The sequence below is a fragment of the Diorhabda carinulata genome, chromosome 8 (assembly GCF_026250575.1).
Source record: "Diorhabda carinulata isolate Delta chromosome 8, icDioCari1.1, whole genome shotgun sequence".
Taxonomy (NCBI): domain Eukaryota; kingdom Metazoa; phylum Arthropoda; class Insecta; order Coleoptera; family Chrysomelidae; genus Diorhabda; species Diorhabda carinulata.
In genome coordinates, this window is record NC_079467.1 from 4,993,727 (window position 1) to 5,013,595 (window position 19,869).

Here is a 19,869-nt window from a genome sequence, read left to right on the forward strand (position 1 = left end):
AAGTACATATACTTTGGGTCTAATCTTAGATAATATTGAACGGGAAGTTTCTCAAAAATTGTAGTTGAAAAAATTTAATAATAGGCTCTATTATTAAACAAACGATTCCTACTATTCAAGTCTGAAATAATTTCGAAATTTAATATTTTGAAAATATAAACTGCCATTCTTCAAAGGAGAAAACAACTATTTTTCTGGCTAACGCCTCGACAAATATCGAATTACTTTTCCTCTGAAAAGCGTGATATCAATCGACCTCTTCATCGATATTAACATCCCCGATGGCTCGTAGTTGCAAGGAAGGGTTTGTAAACACTGATTAGCTTCGACGTTATTGTGTCTCATCAGAGTGTTATAACAACCGTCGTTCGGACAGCTCAACTGGTCTTATAGACCATCAATGCTTGGAGTTGGTCTACTATTACCTTCCAATTATTTTTCTTCAAGCTGCTTCACACCAGTTCTCTATTCCTATTTTTCCTATATTTTATCTACATGCTTCTACATCCTTTGCCGTCAACGCATTCCTATCTTTCTCGCTACTTCTCCCCTTAATAATAATCTTTACACTTAACTACCTCTGTCCGTTCTGGCTATATATCCCATCCAACACAATCTTTTTGCCCTGATAACACATCTCATCTCAGCTTGACAACACAGTGCTCTTATCTCTGCGTTTGCTCTTCACCTCCACCCGTTTCCTCCCGCACAAACATTTAGTATCATTTTTACCATGGGTTTGGATCCCACTACTCAGGATCATTTCTGATAAAAGGTTGAAGAGTACTGTTGGTAGTTGGTCTCCTTACTTCAAACCTCTTTTTTTACCAAAATTTTTCAGTAGGCTTCCTTCGACAACTACTCCATTATTGGTAATATTCATTATCATTTTTACCAATTGTAGCAACTTCTTAGGTATTTCCGAGTGCTGCTAGTGCCTGAAAAAATTGTTTTCTATTAATTGAATCACACTCTCGTTTGAAATCCACAAAGATGAGCTTCAAGCTTAATCCTTGGTCATAGCTATTGTTTGCCTGGATTGCCTGGATCGCCTGGATTGCCTGGATTGTCAAAATAAAAATTTGATCACTAGTTGACATTTTTTAAACCTGTCTGGTACTCACCCAGTTGTTCAGCTAAGTATTTTCTCGTGATTCTAGCTCGAACTTTGTATACGATATGCAACAAAAGGATACCCCTATAACTAACACAGTCTGTCAAATCCCCCTTCTTATGAACTGGGTAAATGATTACCTGATCGAAATTGAATCTAAGAAAAATCTTTGATCTTTGAATTTGATTGTTACGGTTCTGAACATGTGAGGTGCTCAATATTTATTGTTTTATTCTTTACCAGTTTTAATAAAAAATACCAAAAGCAATTAGAAAAATATTATAAAATAGTGACATTATTGAACATATACTGGAAGGTATTTTTAATTTTTTGCTTCGATTGATTTCGACAGCGTGTTTTCAATGTCTAACTATAATTTTTTCATTAAATCACATATAACTGGAATAGCAGGTTGTCTTATAGAGTTGAGTACTACTACATAAGCTTGTCCAGCAGCAAACAGCCGAGAGTCTTCTGCCTTGCATCTTGTGGACAGTAGATGCCTAGCTCAGACTAACAATTCTTAATCAGTAAATGTTTCTACTGGTGTAACGCCATCCTTAACCTGACATCGATTCTTACTAAGTGTGTAAAATTGATTAAGATTCGTTTGCTACAAAAATTTTGTTACGTCATCCGTATTCAAATAGAGTTGTAGAAAAAAAAAATTATACATATTACAATTTTGCCGAAATAGGGTTCTTGCATGGTTTGAGAAAAGAAAAGTTTCGGATAGTTTATTTACATCTTTTCTTATAATTTTTTCCAATTCTTTGATCAATATTTATGGAGAAAAAATTATTGAAAATTCCAAAATTTTGTAGGTAGTTTCAACATTTCAGTAAGGCCGCTATATTGCGTGACGTCATATAAAATAAACACTTAACATAAGATACGACAGTTATTCTCTCGATTATTCTAAAATAAGCATTATTATTAAACTTTGATTAATCGAATAAGGGTATATTAATCGTGTTTTGTGCCAAGATGTAAAAATACCACGACTAAAACACCTGTTAAATTTTTTTATGATGCCAAGAAATTTGAGTATACAACAAAAATGGTTTGAAAATGTTGGTCGTTGCGAGAAGTAATTATTTTTAATGCCAGGATCATTTTAATGTAGGTAGGATACAAATTTTAATATTTTATATTAATTAAGTTTATTATGATTTCAATTTTTAATGTGATTATGTAATAATGTAAGAATTTAACCCATAAAAAGTTTATTCCCTTAATTCTTATATAAAGAAAAATGCTTTATTTATACGTGACTAATAAATAAAAACTGTATAATAACAGCACATGCTACATTGCCGGCAACGATAAACTCGTGATCATCTCGTGATACAACTGTTTTCATCTAACCTATAACGTCACAACTAAAAACCAATTTGCAATTTTCAATTAAATATTTAGATATTTTTTCACTTTGAATTCAATATTTCACTTTCCGACTTTATTTTATACCAAGAGCTTATAAAATAAGCAAAAAAATAAATACTTTTCAAAAAATGCAAGTACCCTTTTACTGAGAACAATGTAATGAATGATGCATACATGTTTTTGGAAGCTGATACATCTCATGAATTTGTTTTTATGTCTGATGCTCAAAGAGGGTGCTAGGTACACGTTTCCTACCAAGTAGTATTAGGCATAACTTTTTTAAGGTTACATTTATCAATCAAAATTTCAAGTACACATGAACATCTTTCAGTTTTAAACTGAAATAATAATCATTTTTGTACATTATATTCATAGCAGACGTTCATAGCAACCTTTGCAGACCACACGGCAATCATGGTAACTGTAGCTGCAGAAAAAATACAAAATTATCTAAATTTATGTGTTGTGTGGTTGATGGGATGGTGTTCTTCCTTATTGGGGTGTCGCTAGAGAGAAGGAATTTTACCGCTTGCCGAAAGGTAGGTCGGTAGGCCACCAGGCCAAATCTATTTTTGTATAGGTCCTTCAAGGTGAGCAAAATCCAACCACACGAAGCCTGTTTTTTCGGAATAACTGGACATGTCACGACCGTTCCATTAGAACAACCTAGAACGGTACGGCAGCATTTGATTGCCAGAAGTATTCGATGAAATCAGGGAAATCCATCGCAGAAGAGGAATCATTCTCTACCACGACAATACGAACTCTCACACATCCGCGGTTCTCTTTTGATTTCTCGTTATTACCGCAGATAAAAAATAAATTGCGTAGTCAACGTTTTTCTATAACTAAAGAAGCGGTTGATGCGTCAAATCACATGTTTTGAAGATACTTCAATGGAAAAAATGCTTCGTCAATTGGTTCAAACGGATGCAAAAGTATGGAGAATATTTTGAAAAAGAATAAAGCCATATCCACTTATGAATATTTATTTTTATTCTCTATCTTAAAACTTAGTAACAGCTCTCTTACTTAAATATGCTGGATAAGTACTACGATTAATAATTACTATTATTACTTATTGAAATAAGCCGCAAAACATAAGGAGATATGAATCCATGTTAACACATTTTTTTTATAAATTCAATTAAAAATAATAATACAAAAACATAGAAAATAAAAGTTGAAAAGAGAACGAGCTAGTTGGATAAGTTGATGGAAAGATTATAAGGGTTAACCAAAAGTTATTGCAACAGAGCTAACATTTTTGGCGACATTAGTTTAGGGAATCGCGAATAAAACTAAGTCCTTCACTGGGTCTGTTTGTCTGTTCGCGATAAAATGAAAAACTACTAAAGGGATTGTCACCAATGAATAGAATGGTTTATGCTGAAAGTTCCAGTATATAGTTTCCTAAGATATTATAAATTGGTTGAAATACCACCATCATGTTTGGAAATATGATAAAAAATGAAAACACTGAGAAACATTGAGATCTTCGTCTTCCATAAATATACAGAACAATATGCAATTGTATACATGTTGGTACTATTATTCTCATTCCATCTTATAAAAAATGGTTATCTACTATGCGGTGATTGTAAATAAAATCCTTATCACTTTAAATAGCTAAGTTATATCAAGTAGATCATACTATTATGAACACGTCCAACACATGGACCGTGAGACTGGTCCTGTTAGAATCGAAGATTTGGTGGACGCACTGGTCACAAATTTCAAAGAAATAACGCGAAAACCTTTAATATATTTTTTACTAACTTATTTACAGTCAGTTATTGTAGTTTTTATACAGACTTCAGCTTAAGTCAGGCAACGACCTCGAAAAATCGGCGCATAAGTCCTGAAATACTCAAAAAACTGGCAACGCTATCGAAAAATATTAAAACGAAGCATGTTCGTGCCTCAGACAGTTGTTTACATATTATATTAACAGGTAGTCATCGAATAGACGCATTTTCAGAATGAATAACCGATACAAGTTCATGCTTCAAAAAGAGTTTTTTTATTACGTCGTATCTGCGTACAAAAGCGGATTACGAAATTATGAATTTCTACAACAATATCTTCTCTCACTACTACCAAATTATAAACTGTGTTGAAGACTCACGAGAAATTCTTTAAAACGGGCTCTGTTACCGACGTGCCGCGTTCTGAACGAGTGGTATCTGTAACAATTAACGAAAATATGGTAACAATAACACAGCCGAACTAATCTGCAGTGGGGCTATTGAGAGAACTTCAAATATCCGTCCGATCTTTGCGATGAATGCTGAAACTTATCCGTCCGCATCTCTTCAACGTATTTCACTGGATTATTTCGATCGCAGATTAGAATTTTGCGAGTAGTACCTCGAATACAGTCAGGATGATCTACAGTTCCAGAATTACATTTTGTGGTTTGATGAAGCAACCTTCAATCTGAACGGTACGGTCAATCGGTATAACTGCGTATAGGTACTCGAACGACCAGAATCCTCACGTTTTCATTGAAAAAGGTTTAAACCTACCTGGGGTGTGTGTATGGACAGGTATCCATACGGGAAGTCTCGTGGGCCGTCACATAATGGGCCAAAGTTATCTGCCTCTCCATTGAGAAAGATGTACATCAATTTGAACACTTACAGTAAGCCGTATTTGAATCCCTTTTATAATTTCTCTTAATAAATTCATTTTGATGCTGCATTTTTCTCTTAATGCAAATGCCTGACTTATACCGACCTCTGTAGAATCAATTTCTAGGAAAACCTTTTTGTTTGCTTACATTCTAGAGCCGAATTATCGAGAAATCCATTTTGTATAAATAGACGCTTGTTTATCAGCGAGAGAGTCAGTAAATAATCTGATGTCATCCCGAACACATCGAGATAAACAAGTAAATGGTATATTTAAATAAATTAATATCTTCAGTATTAGATATGTGTTTAGTAATAAGTCTTAATGCATAGTTTAGTATATTTTCTGTCATTTTATAAATAAATTAAGCAAGTAAGTGAGAAGTAGATGTATACCCTACCGTTAAAAAATGGTTAAAATAGATTATAAGTAAAACATTACATTGGTGGCAGGTGTGGGGTACTTTAAATAAATTAGAAAAAAAAACGTTTCAGCACATATTATTATAATCTTCTACACCATATAATATGAGTGAATTTTTATGGAGTTCGACGTCTAGCTTTTTTTACAAAATACACTAACAGTGCAATGTTACTGTCACCAGGGCCTAAAATTTAACAAAACAACTAAAATATTTTAAATATAACAAAAAATGAAAATAAAAATTAAATTAACAAATTTCTTATGATTTAGTAAATAAATGTTTCAAGTCTATTTTCAGGAGATAACTTTTTAAATCACAGTACATTATTTTTACAACATCTTGTTCAAATATTGAATGCAGTATAAAGGCGAGTCTTGGACTTGTTTTGTTTTTACAAATTTGTATTGTGAGAGTGGCAGTTTTTTAATTGCACTAAAGTTGTTTGTGTTTTTAGGTGGCGATTTTTTTAGTTGATATATTAGCTTAACTTGTTCAAACTGCTTCAGTCTCTCAAAATTTAAAATGTTCGAGTTTCTTTACAAATTTATAGTGGGGGTGCTATATGGTAGTGAGTAGATTATTTTTTCACACTTATTTTGTAGTCTCTCTAATTTTTCTAATGATTTCTAAGGCAGATGTCCCCAACATGGTAGTAAGTATATAACGTCAAGTGTCTAAGGCACATGTGGGAGCGCTTATGAAGACATTGAGAACAGGGTGACTTCGCTGATACGTGAAAACGGCCTTACGATGAACTTCAGGATGAGTTTGAAGATATTTTGTTGCGATAAACTTAAAATAAGAACGGAAAAATTTGTCCAGCTGCCATCGCAGATTCCACCATACGTTGAAGCTTGCGCCATGTCCTGAACGGACTCAGTGTAGCTTGAATGATTATTAGCTTCAGCATCATGAGTCAAATGATAATACTCATCCCAATTCTCAGCAACGTGCCTGACGATAATTTCGCGAACCTCTCTACTTCTGTGTCGTATACTGCATAAGAAAATCAACTTAAAATGCACAATCGCCAATAATTGAAATCTCCTTATGTGGTATGTTAACCCCAGTAACGTTGAGATTATCTATCGACATTTTATGAAAGTAGTTCCTTCAAATTGAAATTTGTACAGTAAAAATAATTATCACTAAAATTAACACTTACAGTAAACCCAACTCTCGACTCCGTCTGAATTATACACAACATTAAATTTGACACTCCAACAAATTTACACATGTACTTCAACAGGTAAAGATCGTGACAGAATTATCGGTAAATATTGATGTTAGACTTTTTATTGACCCACAATAAACAATAGTAAAAGTAAGTTAATAGTTTAATTCAGAGTAAATTAGAAATTTAATTCGTATTTCAATTCGTAATAGCCTAATTTCTAATTAATAATTTGAACGGAAAACAAATAAAGAACCATTTCCGATATTTCAAGTATGCCGCGGTGAGAGATATTTTTATGAAACAAAATTATAGTGATTTCTGAAAACGGTCTCCTTCACATTATGAAAAAATCATATATCTATGTAGAATTAGCTGCGTAAAACGCTGGAAATCCAATTTCATATTTAACCCTTTTTAAATATATCAAAAAGAAATTTCCAAAAACGGAAAAATTAGTTTTTAGATATTCACACGGGACCCATTTCTAAAAAAGAATCGCTTTAATATCTCATTTCATCATGAAGAATTGCTAAATATATGGTTCCGTAATAAGAATTTTTGTTTAACTCTTTGAACCCTTTCCAAGTCGAATTTTGAAAATCGCAGAAATTCGTTTTTAGGTATTTGTACGGAGAATGTTTTAGTGCAAAAACGAAGTCGATATCTGGATTAGCGGCCGAGAAAAACGGAAAAATCGAATTTGCAAACATATCCCGTTTTACCCCTTTAAAATCGAAATTTCACCTCTACACACCGATACAAACATACCGTCAAAATTTCATGTCTCTATCTTTAATAGCCTTGACTGAGCGTTGATGAGTGAATGAATCAGTCAGTCAGTCAGTCAGGACATCCTCTTTTATAGATATAGAAGAAAAAGATGACTTTATCCAAATGGGGACTCCATGACCAGTTGTCAGTAGTTTTATTTATATTTACATTCAGTCTATTATGACACAGCCACTTATAGTATAATTTTAGATCTTTATTTACAGATGTTTCAAGGTCTTCTTTTGTGTATCCGGATGTAACAATTACAGTGTCATCTGCAAACATGTAATACTTTGATTTGAGATTTACTCGTACTAACTGTAGACTGTGAATATAGAGTAGGTATTGCAGTGGTCCAAGTACTGACCCTTGTGCCACCCCGATACTAAATTTTTTTCTTTAGACTTCCAGTTTCAACTATTACGGTACAGTACTGTCTATTTGTAGAGTAAGTTCTCATTAACTCAAGACAAGTTCCCTGGAGTCCCATTTTGTTTAGCTTTACCAACATTAGCTCTATGTCACGGTATCAAAAGCTTTCTGCAAATCTATATACACTGCAGCCACATACTTATTTTTATTTCTAGCTTCGATTTTACAGATAGTAAGGTGAAAGTTATCAATGCTGTATATACAGAAATACATTAAGTAGTGTAGACATTATACGGCCCTTTCTAAAAGGATTCACCCTGCAAAAACAATTGATTTTTCACAAACTTTCATTCTATATTCAATTTGAAGATGGCCACTTTCAATTTTACGAAATACGTTGTGAATATGCTAAAGCATTTCTAACGGCCGTCATTATAGCCCAAATTCAGCTGGAGGAATCATTTTTTTTTTAATCTGCGTTATTTATTTCTTTCAGCTGATGTTCTTAGAATCAAAAATTTCCCTGGAAATCCGTAAAAACTGAAAAATGATTTTTTTGCGAATATCGATTTCTTATAAACCACACCCTTAAATTGCACGAATTTGGGATAGGTATGTTTTTCAGGAACCTTTTCACTTACCTTTTTGCCAATCGGAAGTTGACCGAAATACCCCGTTCGGAATATACGGCCCCGCAACTAAATTGTCAGTTTTGACCTAAGCCTCACATACGTTATATATTTCACTCTCGGCGCTTATAATGTAGGTTTTATCGTATTCTACGTGGAAAAATACATGGAAAACATATATCACTCTATTATCTCTTTCTTTCTATTAATTCTTTGCAAAATAAATGATCGAGAATATGAATTATTACAAGCTTTGGAAATAATATTGGATTTTTCCGGGGATTTGTAAATGAGTAGCGTCTGACGATTTTTATTTGTCGGATAAGCTGAGTGCAATTAAAAACGTTTCTTAATAGATTCATATATGTTTTTCATGCATTTTTTCATGTAGAATACGGTAAAATTGTTAATTTTAGAATAAAACTTATATTGTAAGCGCTGGGAGTGAAATATATAACGTATGTGAGGCTTGTCAAAACCGACATTGCGTGGTCAGATTTTCCAAACGAGGCATTTTGGTTAACTGTCGTTTGGCAAAAGGGTAGGCCAGGAGTTCCTAAAAAACATATCCAAAATTCATGTAAATTAAGGGTGTGGTTTTTAAGAAATCGATATTTGCAAAAAATCATTTTTCAGTTTTTCCGGATTGTCCGGAAAATTTTATGGTTCAATGTTAATTCTGAGAACACCAGCTAAAAGTAGAGTGAAGAACGCACATTTAAAAAAAATTTGTCACGATAGGTCAACATTTTCGGAAAAATGGAATCGGCTATATTTTTTCAAATTGAATTTATAACAATATCCCAAAGTTTGAGAAAAAACGAAGACATCGATTTTTTTGCTGAATTAATCCTCTTAGAATGGGCCATATATAAATTTAATGTAAAAATTCGACACATAAAACGACAGACAATTTATTTTTCTAAAAATACATTTTACAATTGTACAATTTTTGAAGCGATTGAACTTAATTAATTCCACGATTGAATTAACAAGATTCATTGAATGAACTAGATTCATCTATATCTATAAAAGATAATGTCCTGACTGACTGACTGATTCATTCACTCATCAACGCTCAGCCAAGGCTAGTAAAGATAGAGACATGAAATTTTGACGGTATGTTTGTATCGGTGTGTAGAGGTGCGCTAAGAAAGGATTTTGCGAAATTTAGATTTTAAAGGGGTAAAACGGGATTGCAAATTCGATTTCTTCGTTTTTCTCGGCCTCTAATTCAGATATCGACTTCGTTTTTGCACTAAAACGAACAAACTAATTTCTGCGATTTTCAAAATTCGACTTGGAAAGGGTTCAAAAAATTGAACAAAAATTCTTATTACGGAACCATATATTTAGCAATTCTTCATGACAAAATGAGATATCAAAGCGATTCTTTTTTAGAAATGGGTCCAGTGTGAATATCTAAAAACTGATTTCTCCGTTTTGTCACAAGATTAATCGTTGAAAATGGCAGGAATCGATTTGAGATAGAATTGTTTCTCCCATGGTCAATTTTATGTAGCCTGTTCACGAGTAAGTTCTCCGTCAAGTTTAGTTATTTTAGCAATAGATGGCAAAATAACTAATGTGGTTTACAGAGAAGTATTGGAGGAGTATTGTCATAAATTATATATGATACAATATTTTGTTTCGCGTTTTTGTAATCATTGTTACTTTAATAATAAATCATTTATTTAATAACTTTATGTTAATGAAATGTATGTAGGAATTATTTATGTTATATTATTTATCGTATAAATAATAAATGTCTGCAATTTTTAAACAATAATGTGTCTTCTCTTTATAACACTTCCAAATTGAATTAATGCATAGAATACATAAGTCATTTCTCATTCAATTATCCCTATATTAAGCGAGGTTCAATAATCCGCGGGCGAAGCCGCGACGGGTATTGTTAGTTATTCATATTTATACTTATAAAATGCTGATAGTTGTTTTTCTTTACATAACTGTGTAATACGCTATAAAGACAAAAATATATTTGCTATCTACACATTCAACTAGTTACCCCAAACGAAGTGAATCATTAATGTATAATAATAATTAAAAACGTATCATTAGTTATGTCTCAGCTGTTATAAAGAGACACCTGCAAATCTGCTATATGGGTCTTAGAGGGAACGATGTAGGCATTTAAAGAGATGATAAAGAAGCTCGTACATGTCTTAGTGCAATGTTTGTTGGATTTTGAGATATGGTAAATTTTGAGTTTTTTTTATTTTATTTTATGAGGGTTTTACTGCGGTTTGTATGAAATAAAACGAAAACAACAAGTTTTAAGGAGTTTATTGCCCATTAATGAGCGTAAGGACTCTCTCGTCAATCAAATAAAAGCAACAATACATTGAAAAACATACTAACTATCAAGTTATGGCCTCGAAAATATCATAAAGTTACTTTTTTTCGAAAACAAATTAGCGTAATTGCGTAGCTTTAAAACAAAAAAAAATACCAATGCTATTTTTATCCAAAATACTTTGAAAACATCTTTGTACATTTATCTTCACAAAAAGACAAAAATCATTGGCCAAAGTTAGCACAAACATAAAATTCACACAATGAAACAAAAACACCACGCGATGGGAGAAAGATCGTTTTTATCGCTTAACACCCACATAATTAGAACATAACTTTTGAAATTAATGTCTTTGGTGCTCAAAATGGCCTCCTTGGTTACAAATACAGGCTAGAGCTCTCCGTAACACTTCCGTGGTTGTGGTGCGTAAACGCATCTCTTGTCGTAACATCTCGCAAGCCATGTTTATTTTTTGAATCAGATCATCCCTACTAAGAATTTCCTCGTCATAAACTAATTCTTTAAACCGACCCCAAACATAAAAATCGACCGGCATCAAATCTGGAGATCTTGCCGGTCACAGAATAGGTCGATTTCGTCCAATCCATCGGTGCGGATAATTTGCGTTTAAATAGTCCCGCACTGAGAGATGAAAGTGCGCTGGACATCCGTCATTTTGAAATATCATACGTCTTCGAGTATTTAAAAGTACGTCTTCCAGCAACACGGGCAGATCCTCTTGGAAAAATTGCAGGTACGTTTGACCATTTAACTTATTAGGCAGGTAGTGTGGCCCAATAAATGTCGCGCCTATGACGCCAGCCCAGACATTAAGACTGAACTTTCTTTGAAAGGTTGTTTGCTTCTTTTTGTGGAGATTTTGTACCTTCTCTATCAAATTTGGATTCTCTCCAAAGTTTTTTTTTTAAGTCACGATCCCAAATTTCTTGATTTAATAAAAAACGGCAAAACATCATGCGTCGTGCGGGATCACCTTATTCAGCTTAATGTGACTACTTGGAAAGTAGTCAAATTAAGCTGATTGGCCTCTTTTGAAATACTGGTAGATGGGTCAGCAGAAAACGCATTTGAAATTTGTTCATCGACCTCTACTGGTAGCTCTGCTGCAGAGACACGAGGTTCACTATGCTGCACTGTGCCCCATTCAGAAAGCCTTCTATATGTATCGCGAAACACTTGGGCATTGGGTAATCTCCTTCGAAGATAGCTTTCACCATAGAGTTCACGCGCCCGAGCTGCATTTCCGTCAGCAAACCCGTAAATGTACACAATGTCTGCATACTCATGATTTGTGAATGTATCCATCGTGAAATCAGTACGAATAACTTTCAAAAAAGAAAATAGTCCAAAACAACTCAACGTGAAGGAGTTCAGCGCCATTTTACCAACGGATCTCTACTTAACACGGAGTGATAACACCAAAATAGAGGAACACAATAATAACGTCACCCGCAGGGAGTTAGAAAGCAACTTGCAACTACAGAAGACAAACAAGCGGGGGATTTTTGCCTTTATGTGAAGATAAAAGTATGAAGATGTTTTTGAAGCATTTTGGATAAAAATAGCATCGATATTTTTCTTGTTTTAAAGCTACGAAAGCTAATTTGTTTTCGAAAAAATACCTTTCTGATATTTTTGAGGCTATAATTTGATAATTAGTATGTTTTTTAATGTAATGTAGCTTTTATTTGATTTACTAGAGACCTAACCTTATGCGCACTAATTGGCAATAAACTCCTTAAAACTTGTTTTAGTTTTATTTCATACAAACGGCAGTAAAACACTCATAAAATAAAAAAATACAAAATTGACTATATCTTAAAATCCAACAAATATTACACAAAGACATGTATGGTTAAAAACACTTTAAATGAGTTCCTTTATCACCTCCTTAAATGCTTACATCGTTCCCCCTAAGATCCATAATTAAAATAATGTTAATTACTTTGTACTATGATTAGCTAAGGAATCGAATTAAATTGTTTTTAAAAACTTTTTTCTAATAGGAAATATGAAAGTGGAAAAATAGAATCAGAGATGTTTATGTAATGCTCGTTTAAAACCAATCAACTTGCCAGTACATTTCAAGGGTGTTTACGCTTATCTACCCTCAAGAACTAACACAAACGCTACTGCTCTCACTGCCAATTTCGTGATGGAAATATTTCATTGACCTATTTCTTAGAACAAATGAAGGATATATTAGGTCACGTTTATCGTTGGATTGGACCTGCATGAACAACAAAGTGAAATATGAATTGTTAGAGATAGATACACACACCTATAATTCAATAATTGAAATTCTAACTAATGATTCAAGTATTCAACGGGGGTAAACTTACGCTCTATATTTGCAGTATTGAGATATTTTTAGATACATATTCATTTCATATAAAAATATTTCGTATTTATTTACACTCGTTCTATTCGTGGGGTACATTAATATACACTGTCTATTAATGTATTTACACACTATACAATATACTATACAATACACTTAACGTATAATAATTTACTTATAAATATTACTTGAATAATTTCTGCGATCACTAATTCGTTTTTTTTTTCACTACAACTATTTATTTAAAACTAACTTACTACATAAACTTTTATAACATACTATTCGGCTTGTTACTTTTTTCTTCAACATTTTGAATATCTCCTTGTTCACGTATTGTGGCACAGTAGTCACTTCGAATTTATTTATTCTAACTTTCGAGTTTTTGAAGAAATTAATTTGTTTTCGACCTACCACTCCATTCAAGAAATTCAATAAAACCTCGAAATTGATTCGAATTCTTCTTCTACCTATCTACACTTCAAGCAAAAGTAAATTTTAATAAATTTGAGGTGATTTTATTCTTTATATTCATTGGTAACTTTTTCTTCGCTTTTTTTATTGAGCTCACAAAAATTTCAGTTATCTTTCTGGATTTCCTTTTGTTTTAAGCAAATTTTGTATTATATCTTTCATATGAATTCGTATCTTCAATTTATTTGGGGAACAACAGATTCCTGTTTGGTCATATTTTAAAAATTATAAATTCAGTTTTTTTATATGCTGGAACGTAAGCTCCTTCTAATCAAGTCTATTCTTTCTACTCTTTCCTTCTTCCGTAATTTCCATCTGTGTTCCCGTTTCCTTTCTCATTATATTTTTCCCGCAGCTCTACGGCTGCCAGGTTGGGAGCTTCAACCACACAGGATCCAACCATCAGACTACAAATTCAACGCCAACTCTAACATCTAACATCTAAAGCCTTAACTTTAATATATAGACATGTCTGAGTTGTTTTTGTTCGTTGTGTTCTTTTGGATACGCAGTTAATGCGAATTTATTATTTTCCCAATAAATTTATTTATTGCTGAAACTTTGCTTTTGTTTTAATTTAATTCATAAGGTGTTTAAGCTTTTCCACCTCTTTTATCAATTTTTAAGGTCGTTCGTTAGAAAGCTGGTGACGTCCAATTCAATATTAATTGTTCACCCCATCTGAGTACCAGTTTTTATATACTTTAACTGAGGCCTAATACCACTTCCTGAGGAACAGTCTCCTGCCGGGGATTTAAGGTTACACTTATTTATTTACCACAAATAGAATTCTAAAAAGTTCTAGAATCAAAAAAAAAAACACCCTCTATAATAAAAAGTTCATGGAAGGACACATCAAAGGCGCTTCCGCCATTTATAAAAAATGTTAAAGACGCCACGCGAATTCGCCTAATTTTAAAATTCCATTGTAGCTGAACAGGATAGGCCTTAGATAGTTCCTCCTAAAACTCATAGATAGCCGAGATGGGATAATTAAATCGGCAACTGGAGCCATTTCTGCACTTTCTGGTCCTGCAGAAATAACAGGATACCGTTTTCACCAAGTACTGATGATAGGGTGGATAGCCACAATATGTGCACCCCAGTGTCCTGGAATATTACCTCTATCATTCGTTCCTGACGACTCGCCAATCCAACTGGTTACTTGCTATCTTGGTCATAGCCAGTTCCTTTACGTTGGCTCTGAAACAATTCCATCACATCGCGGTAGGTGGATAGATTTTGAAATTAATTTTTAATAACCAGAAAAAACATGTTCCACGAATCGTGTTTGTTTCTCAGCGTCTTGCCGGGGACTGGGGTCTGCTCTTCAAATTTTTTCAACTGCCCAAACTTCTTCCGGAAGACGGTTGCTAATTCTCATGGGTTCTTGATATTGACTCCATATCTAACTTTTCCCGGAACCTTCATAGGCACCCATAGATTCTTTGGAGGCAAGGTTAGGCTCTTCTCGCAACTGGTTCACTTTTTCCTGTAGATCGTCGTCTCCTTTAAACTGCACTAATCGATTTTGGTGGACTACTTTCGGTTTGCCATTGGGGATCTTGCTTATGCGATAGATGTCATCATTGATCCTTTTCTTGATTAAGTATGGAGTTTCTCCTTTTTTCCTTGTCGGGTTATGCGCCATATTTTATCCCCCTCTATAAAACCGCCGTCTGTGGCTTCCGTGTCGTATTGTTTTATCATTCTGTAGTCTTCCTTTGTATAAGGGCAGTTTTTTTTGTTTGTCCGTAAAAATGATCGACGGATAGACCAACGGATTGATATGAAATTTCACTTGAAATTACAACTGAAACTTATAATTAATTGAAAAAAGTGCATGGCAATGAATGTTAGTTGCATCCACGTATTTTTGAGTGGTTTAATCGCTTTCAATATGGCCGAAAAGATCATTGAAGATTATTCACGTTCAGGTCACGTCAAAAACAGATATATAGAGAAAGTCGGTGATTTTGTTTGATCTTACCACCGGCTAAGTATAAAAATTTTCGTCAAAACCTGATATTTCGAAAAAGTCGGTAACGCCTTACGCCGTGGCTTGGGCACCGAGTCGCTAGCTAAGTACAGCATACCACTGCTAGACCACCCACCTCCATCACCAGATCCTACACCGTGCGACTTCTACATGTTTCTTAAGGTTAAATCCGCATTAAAAAGAACCAAATTGGAGACTGTTGAAGCTGTGGAATAAGAAGCGGCGCGTTTCCAGCAGGAACCCACATAAAAAGACTCCCTGCACTATAAATAAATAACTATACATGATTAAAACAAAAATACACAATATATAATTTGACGTATGAGAAAAACCTTGGAAAATTGCACTTTTAAAAATTCATATCAAACATTTTTCTCGAAACAGTCCTGTTAAATAGAAGTTAATAATGAGATTGATGGATAGTCTGAATGAAATGAAATTTAGATTTATCATCATTCAAATTTTAACACCAAATTTTAATGATGATAAATTTAAGTTATATCTCCACTTTGCCTTCTAGACGTTTTACTTCGGATGTTTAAGAGAGCTACAAAGAAGCTTATTTGCTTATGGCAGTTTTGGGCGCATTTTTCATCGGTAGCTTTGCGTAGAATGTTAACTGGTTGAAATGATTGAACGTTTTACGTTTTTTTTTTTTCGTTGTTGAATAAATCACTCAACATGCTTTATTTTCTAACTTCATAATTTGGCTATCAACACTTCTTAGTAACTGTAAATCGGTTTCGTACAAAGTAACGATTTTTTCCTTATAATTTGATTTACTCACGAATATACAAAAAAATATTTCATAGAAAAGTTATATGAAATCGTTAATTGTTTTTTTGTTGATAGGTTACTTTTTATATGAAAATTTGGTATAGTATTTTTCACAATTTAAGAAAGTACCTTTACTAAGTCGTGAACTTATGGCTATTTAATAGAAAGGCATTGTGCATAATAACTAGTACTCTCCAGTTCTGGGGTAAAAAATAGGAACTAGGGAAATGGACACCATAAGAAGACCAAATAGAACGTCAAGGTTAGTGCGTGAACCTGAAAGAAACAATTATAGAACGTATTGGGAAGATTGGGAAGGAAATATTGCAAATAAAATATGGAGTGGATTCCACAGAAGAGGAAGACCATGGAGTGTACGAAATCTCAACCGGTCTTAATCGAGTTAAGCGCGAAATTGTAAAAGCAATAAACTAAATTAGGTAGTTACAGTTTAATCTCTTTTCATGAGTTCGCGTGTACTGACAATCGACCACAAACGTAATCATGTGACAATTTGCTATATCGTTAAGTTTTTTATTGCTACCAGTGCCTTTAATTAGCAACAGACTTATTCCAACATCCGCCCTATTCTCCGGATTTAACCTCGAGTGGCTATATCTTGTTTCCAAACATGAAGAATTGGTTTAGCAGTGAAAAATTGATAAAATCAGTTCACAAACTAATGATCTTGATAAGTTAGATGAAGTGTTTAATTCAAGTCACGTACATATTGACTTGATTAGTATTATTTTTCTAACGATATAAACTTAATTTTACAATTTGTTGCATATTATGTATGGTTAACAATTGATTATTTCAAATTTTTATGACTGATTTACATCTCTATCGACCAATAAGAAAACTTGTTGAAGGTGTTATGCGATTAACGATTTTACAGTAGTAGACATAAAAAACCTATTAATCTTTCCGCCACACCATTGATCAATTCCTCTGAAACGAAAAACGAATTAAACTACTAAACAATCTTCATATTATATTATATTATAATACCTGGCATATTCCTTATAGTTTTAAGAGATATTCAAATTTGATAAAATTTATTTGATTTTAGTACAGGGTATATTTGGTTTACATTGTTATCATCTACTAAATCATACACATCATATTAATTAAATATATTGTTGTGAACGCGTCTCCGCCCTGGTCCGGACCTGCCTGGATTTAGTGAAATTCTAAAGTTCGGTGGACGCCTTTGATGTTTTTCATTTAACTTTTTATTATAGCAGGCGGTTTATTTACAATATTTCTTTTGAATAGTTTCTAGGAAGGTTCATTTATTTATTTGTTTTGTTTCTTCATATTCTAGAACTTCTAGAATTATTTTGGGATTTTCTGTAGTGGAGTTTAGTTCAGTTTATAATAAATAGTCGTAGTGAGCAGACCGAAATAGAAAGTAATGGATAAATTTGAATAAATTATTGTAGTGTATAGTGTTTAAATAACTTGAGCACGTAAGAGACAGTTTTTATTAACTCCCCCACGAATAGAAATCGTATAAATAAATAGGAAAATCATCACAATATTTTACATAATAATAAGTTTATTTTTAAGTTCTTAACTAACTATATTTGTGTACATACATCTATATGAATTCTCAATTTTTTTCATGTGTTGAATACAATTTCTCCAGTTTTTAGTAGTTTTATTTTTAACTTCCGCCTTTACCAATTCGATCTCACTACTGTTTATTGTGAGCACGTACATTAGACATTAATTTATGCCATATAAACTCGATCGGAATAATATGGTGGAAGTCGAATTACTTCATAACCTGCTTACTTTGTATGTATTCTTTGAAAAATCATAATTTTTTATATTTACAATAGGGAATATGCTTGTGGTATAAATTCGATGGATTATTCTTTTCTCAGAAACATTATAGTCGCAGTATTATCATGAAATCATCATATCGACATTTAATTCATCTTTAATTCTATAAAATGATCATTAAAATGTGGAAAATAAGCGAGCGAAATTCAAATTTGATAAACGCATTGATAATCGAGACGGTAAAAGCCACGTCCTTTATTTATCGTCTTCAAAACAAAGTGTTGGTTGTGTTTGGAAGGAATATCCTGTTTATTTTGTGTTCCTGAAGTGTTATAATCTGATTATTATATGATGATATTAAATATCATATACGAAGATGAGTGAAAGTTGTTTTGTAAAAGCACAATCAGACAAACTACTAAAAAAATAGATGCATTCATATGACTGCATGTTGTATATTGCCTGAGGGAAAGCTGTAAGGTAATTATTTTTTTCTACGCCCATGTCTGTAAACGTCCAAAATCGCACTGTCAACATTCCTTGCAAATTACATTTAACAATAACATGCACGTAATGAGATCTCATAACATACACGTGCGTTTTGAGAAGAAAACTTAAACTTCTTAGTTTAATTCAATTACAATCAAATTTTTATTTACGTAAGACTTTATTTGGTCTATTTACCCAAATTTAGTCAATTAAAAAACATAAAAGCTTTTAGCATTAGGGAGATATATTTGGGATTGGAAGAGTGATGTCCCTAAATTTAGGCAGCACATTATGCAATTTCTTTAACAATAGGACAAGTCTTCTTAAGTAGCATGCTATGAAATTAAATGTCATGTCATTTATATTGTCAATTTCTTGAACAAAATATGATTGTATCCGAACATTTTCTCAACTTTATCTACGAATATGTCTAATAGTAGTGAAAGTGATAAAATTATTAGAACTCCGTCGAAGATTTTAGAAAAAACTCAAGCTGCCACACATAATTTGTTACCGCTTAAATCCAAAGAAAGGTACGAAATTACCTAACAAAAATTTATGGATTGGCGACACAAGCATAACGTTAAATTCTTTTCGGAGAATGTTTTACGTGCGTATTTTGAAGAAATATCAAAAACTATGAAGCCATCTTCTTTATGGGCCACTTATTCGATGCTAAGAACTACACTAGACATTAATAATAACATTAACATAGCAAATTATCCAAAACTAATCGCACTACTGAAGCGGAAATCGGATGGTTTTAGAAGTAACAAATCGAAAATCCTTTCTACAGAACAAATTAATAAGTTTCTGAAAGATGTCCTAGACGATAAACATTTGTTGTCAAAGGTAAACAATTAAAATGTTGTATAATTATCATCACATAAAAATAAGTTTTTGTTTTTGGTTTTCAGGTTATCCTCACTCATTATTGTATTAAGCGGAGCTTACCGTAAACAAGAACTTAGAAATATAAAAATGGAACACATTAAGGAAACGGGAAAATCCCCGATAATTGATATTCCAGATTCTAAAACTATACGAGACGTTCATTTGTAGTACCAGAAACGTTTTATATCGCATGTCAAAAATACATGAATTTGTGTCCTGCTGAAATGGAACTTATTTTATTTCTTAATTACAGAAATGTAAA

At 32.9% G+C, this 19,869-nt stretch overlaps 1 protein-coding gene across 2 annotated transcripts in view; it reads right to left on the minus strand.

Moving 5' to 3' along the window:
- The window catches only part of LOC130897628 (neo-calmodulin-like), a 265,862-nt gene that overhangs the window by 233,399 nt on the left and 12,594 nt on the right, over positions 1-19,869 (minus strand). The window lies entirely within an intron of this gene.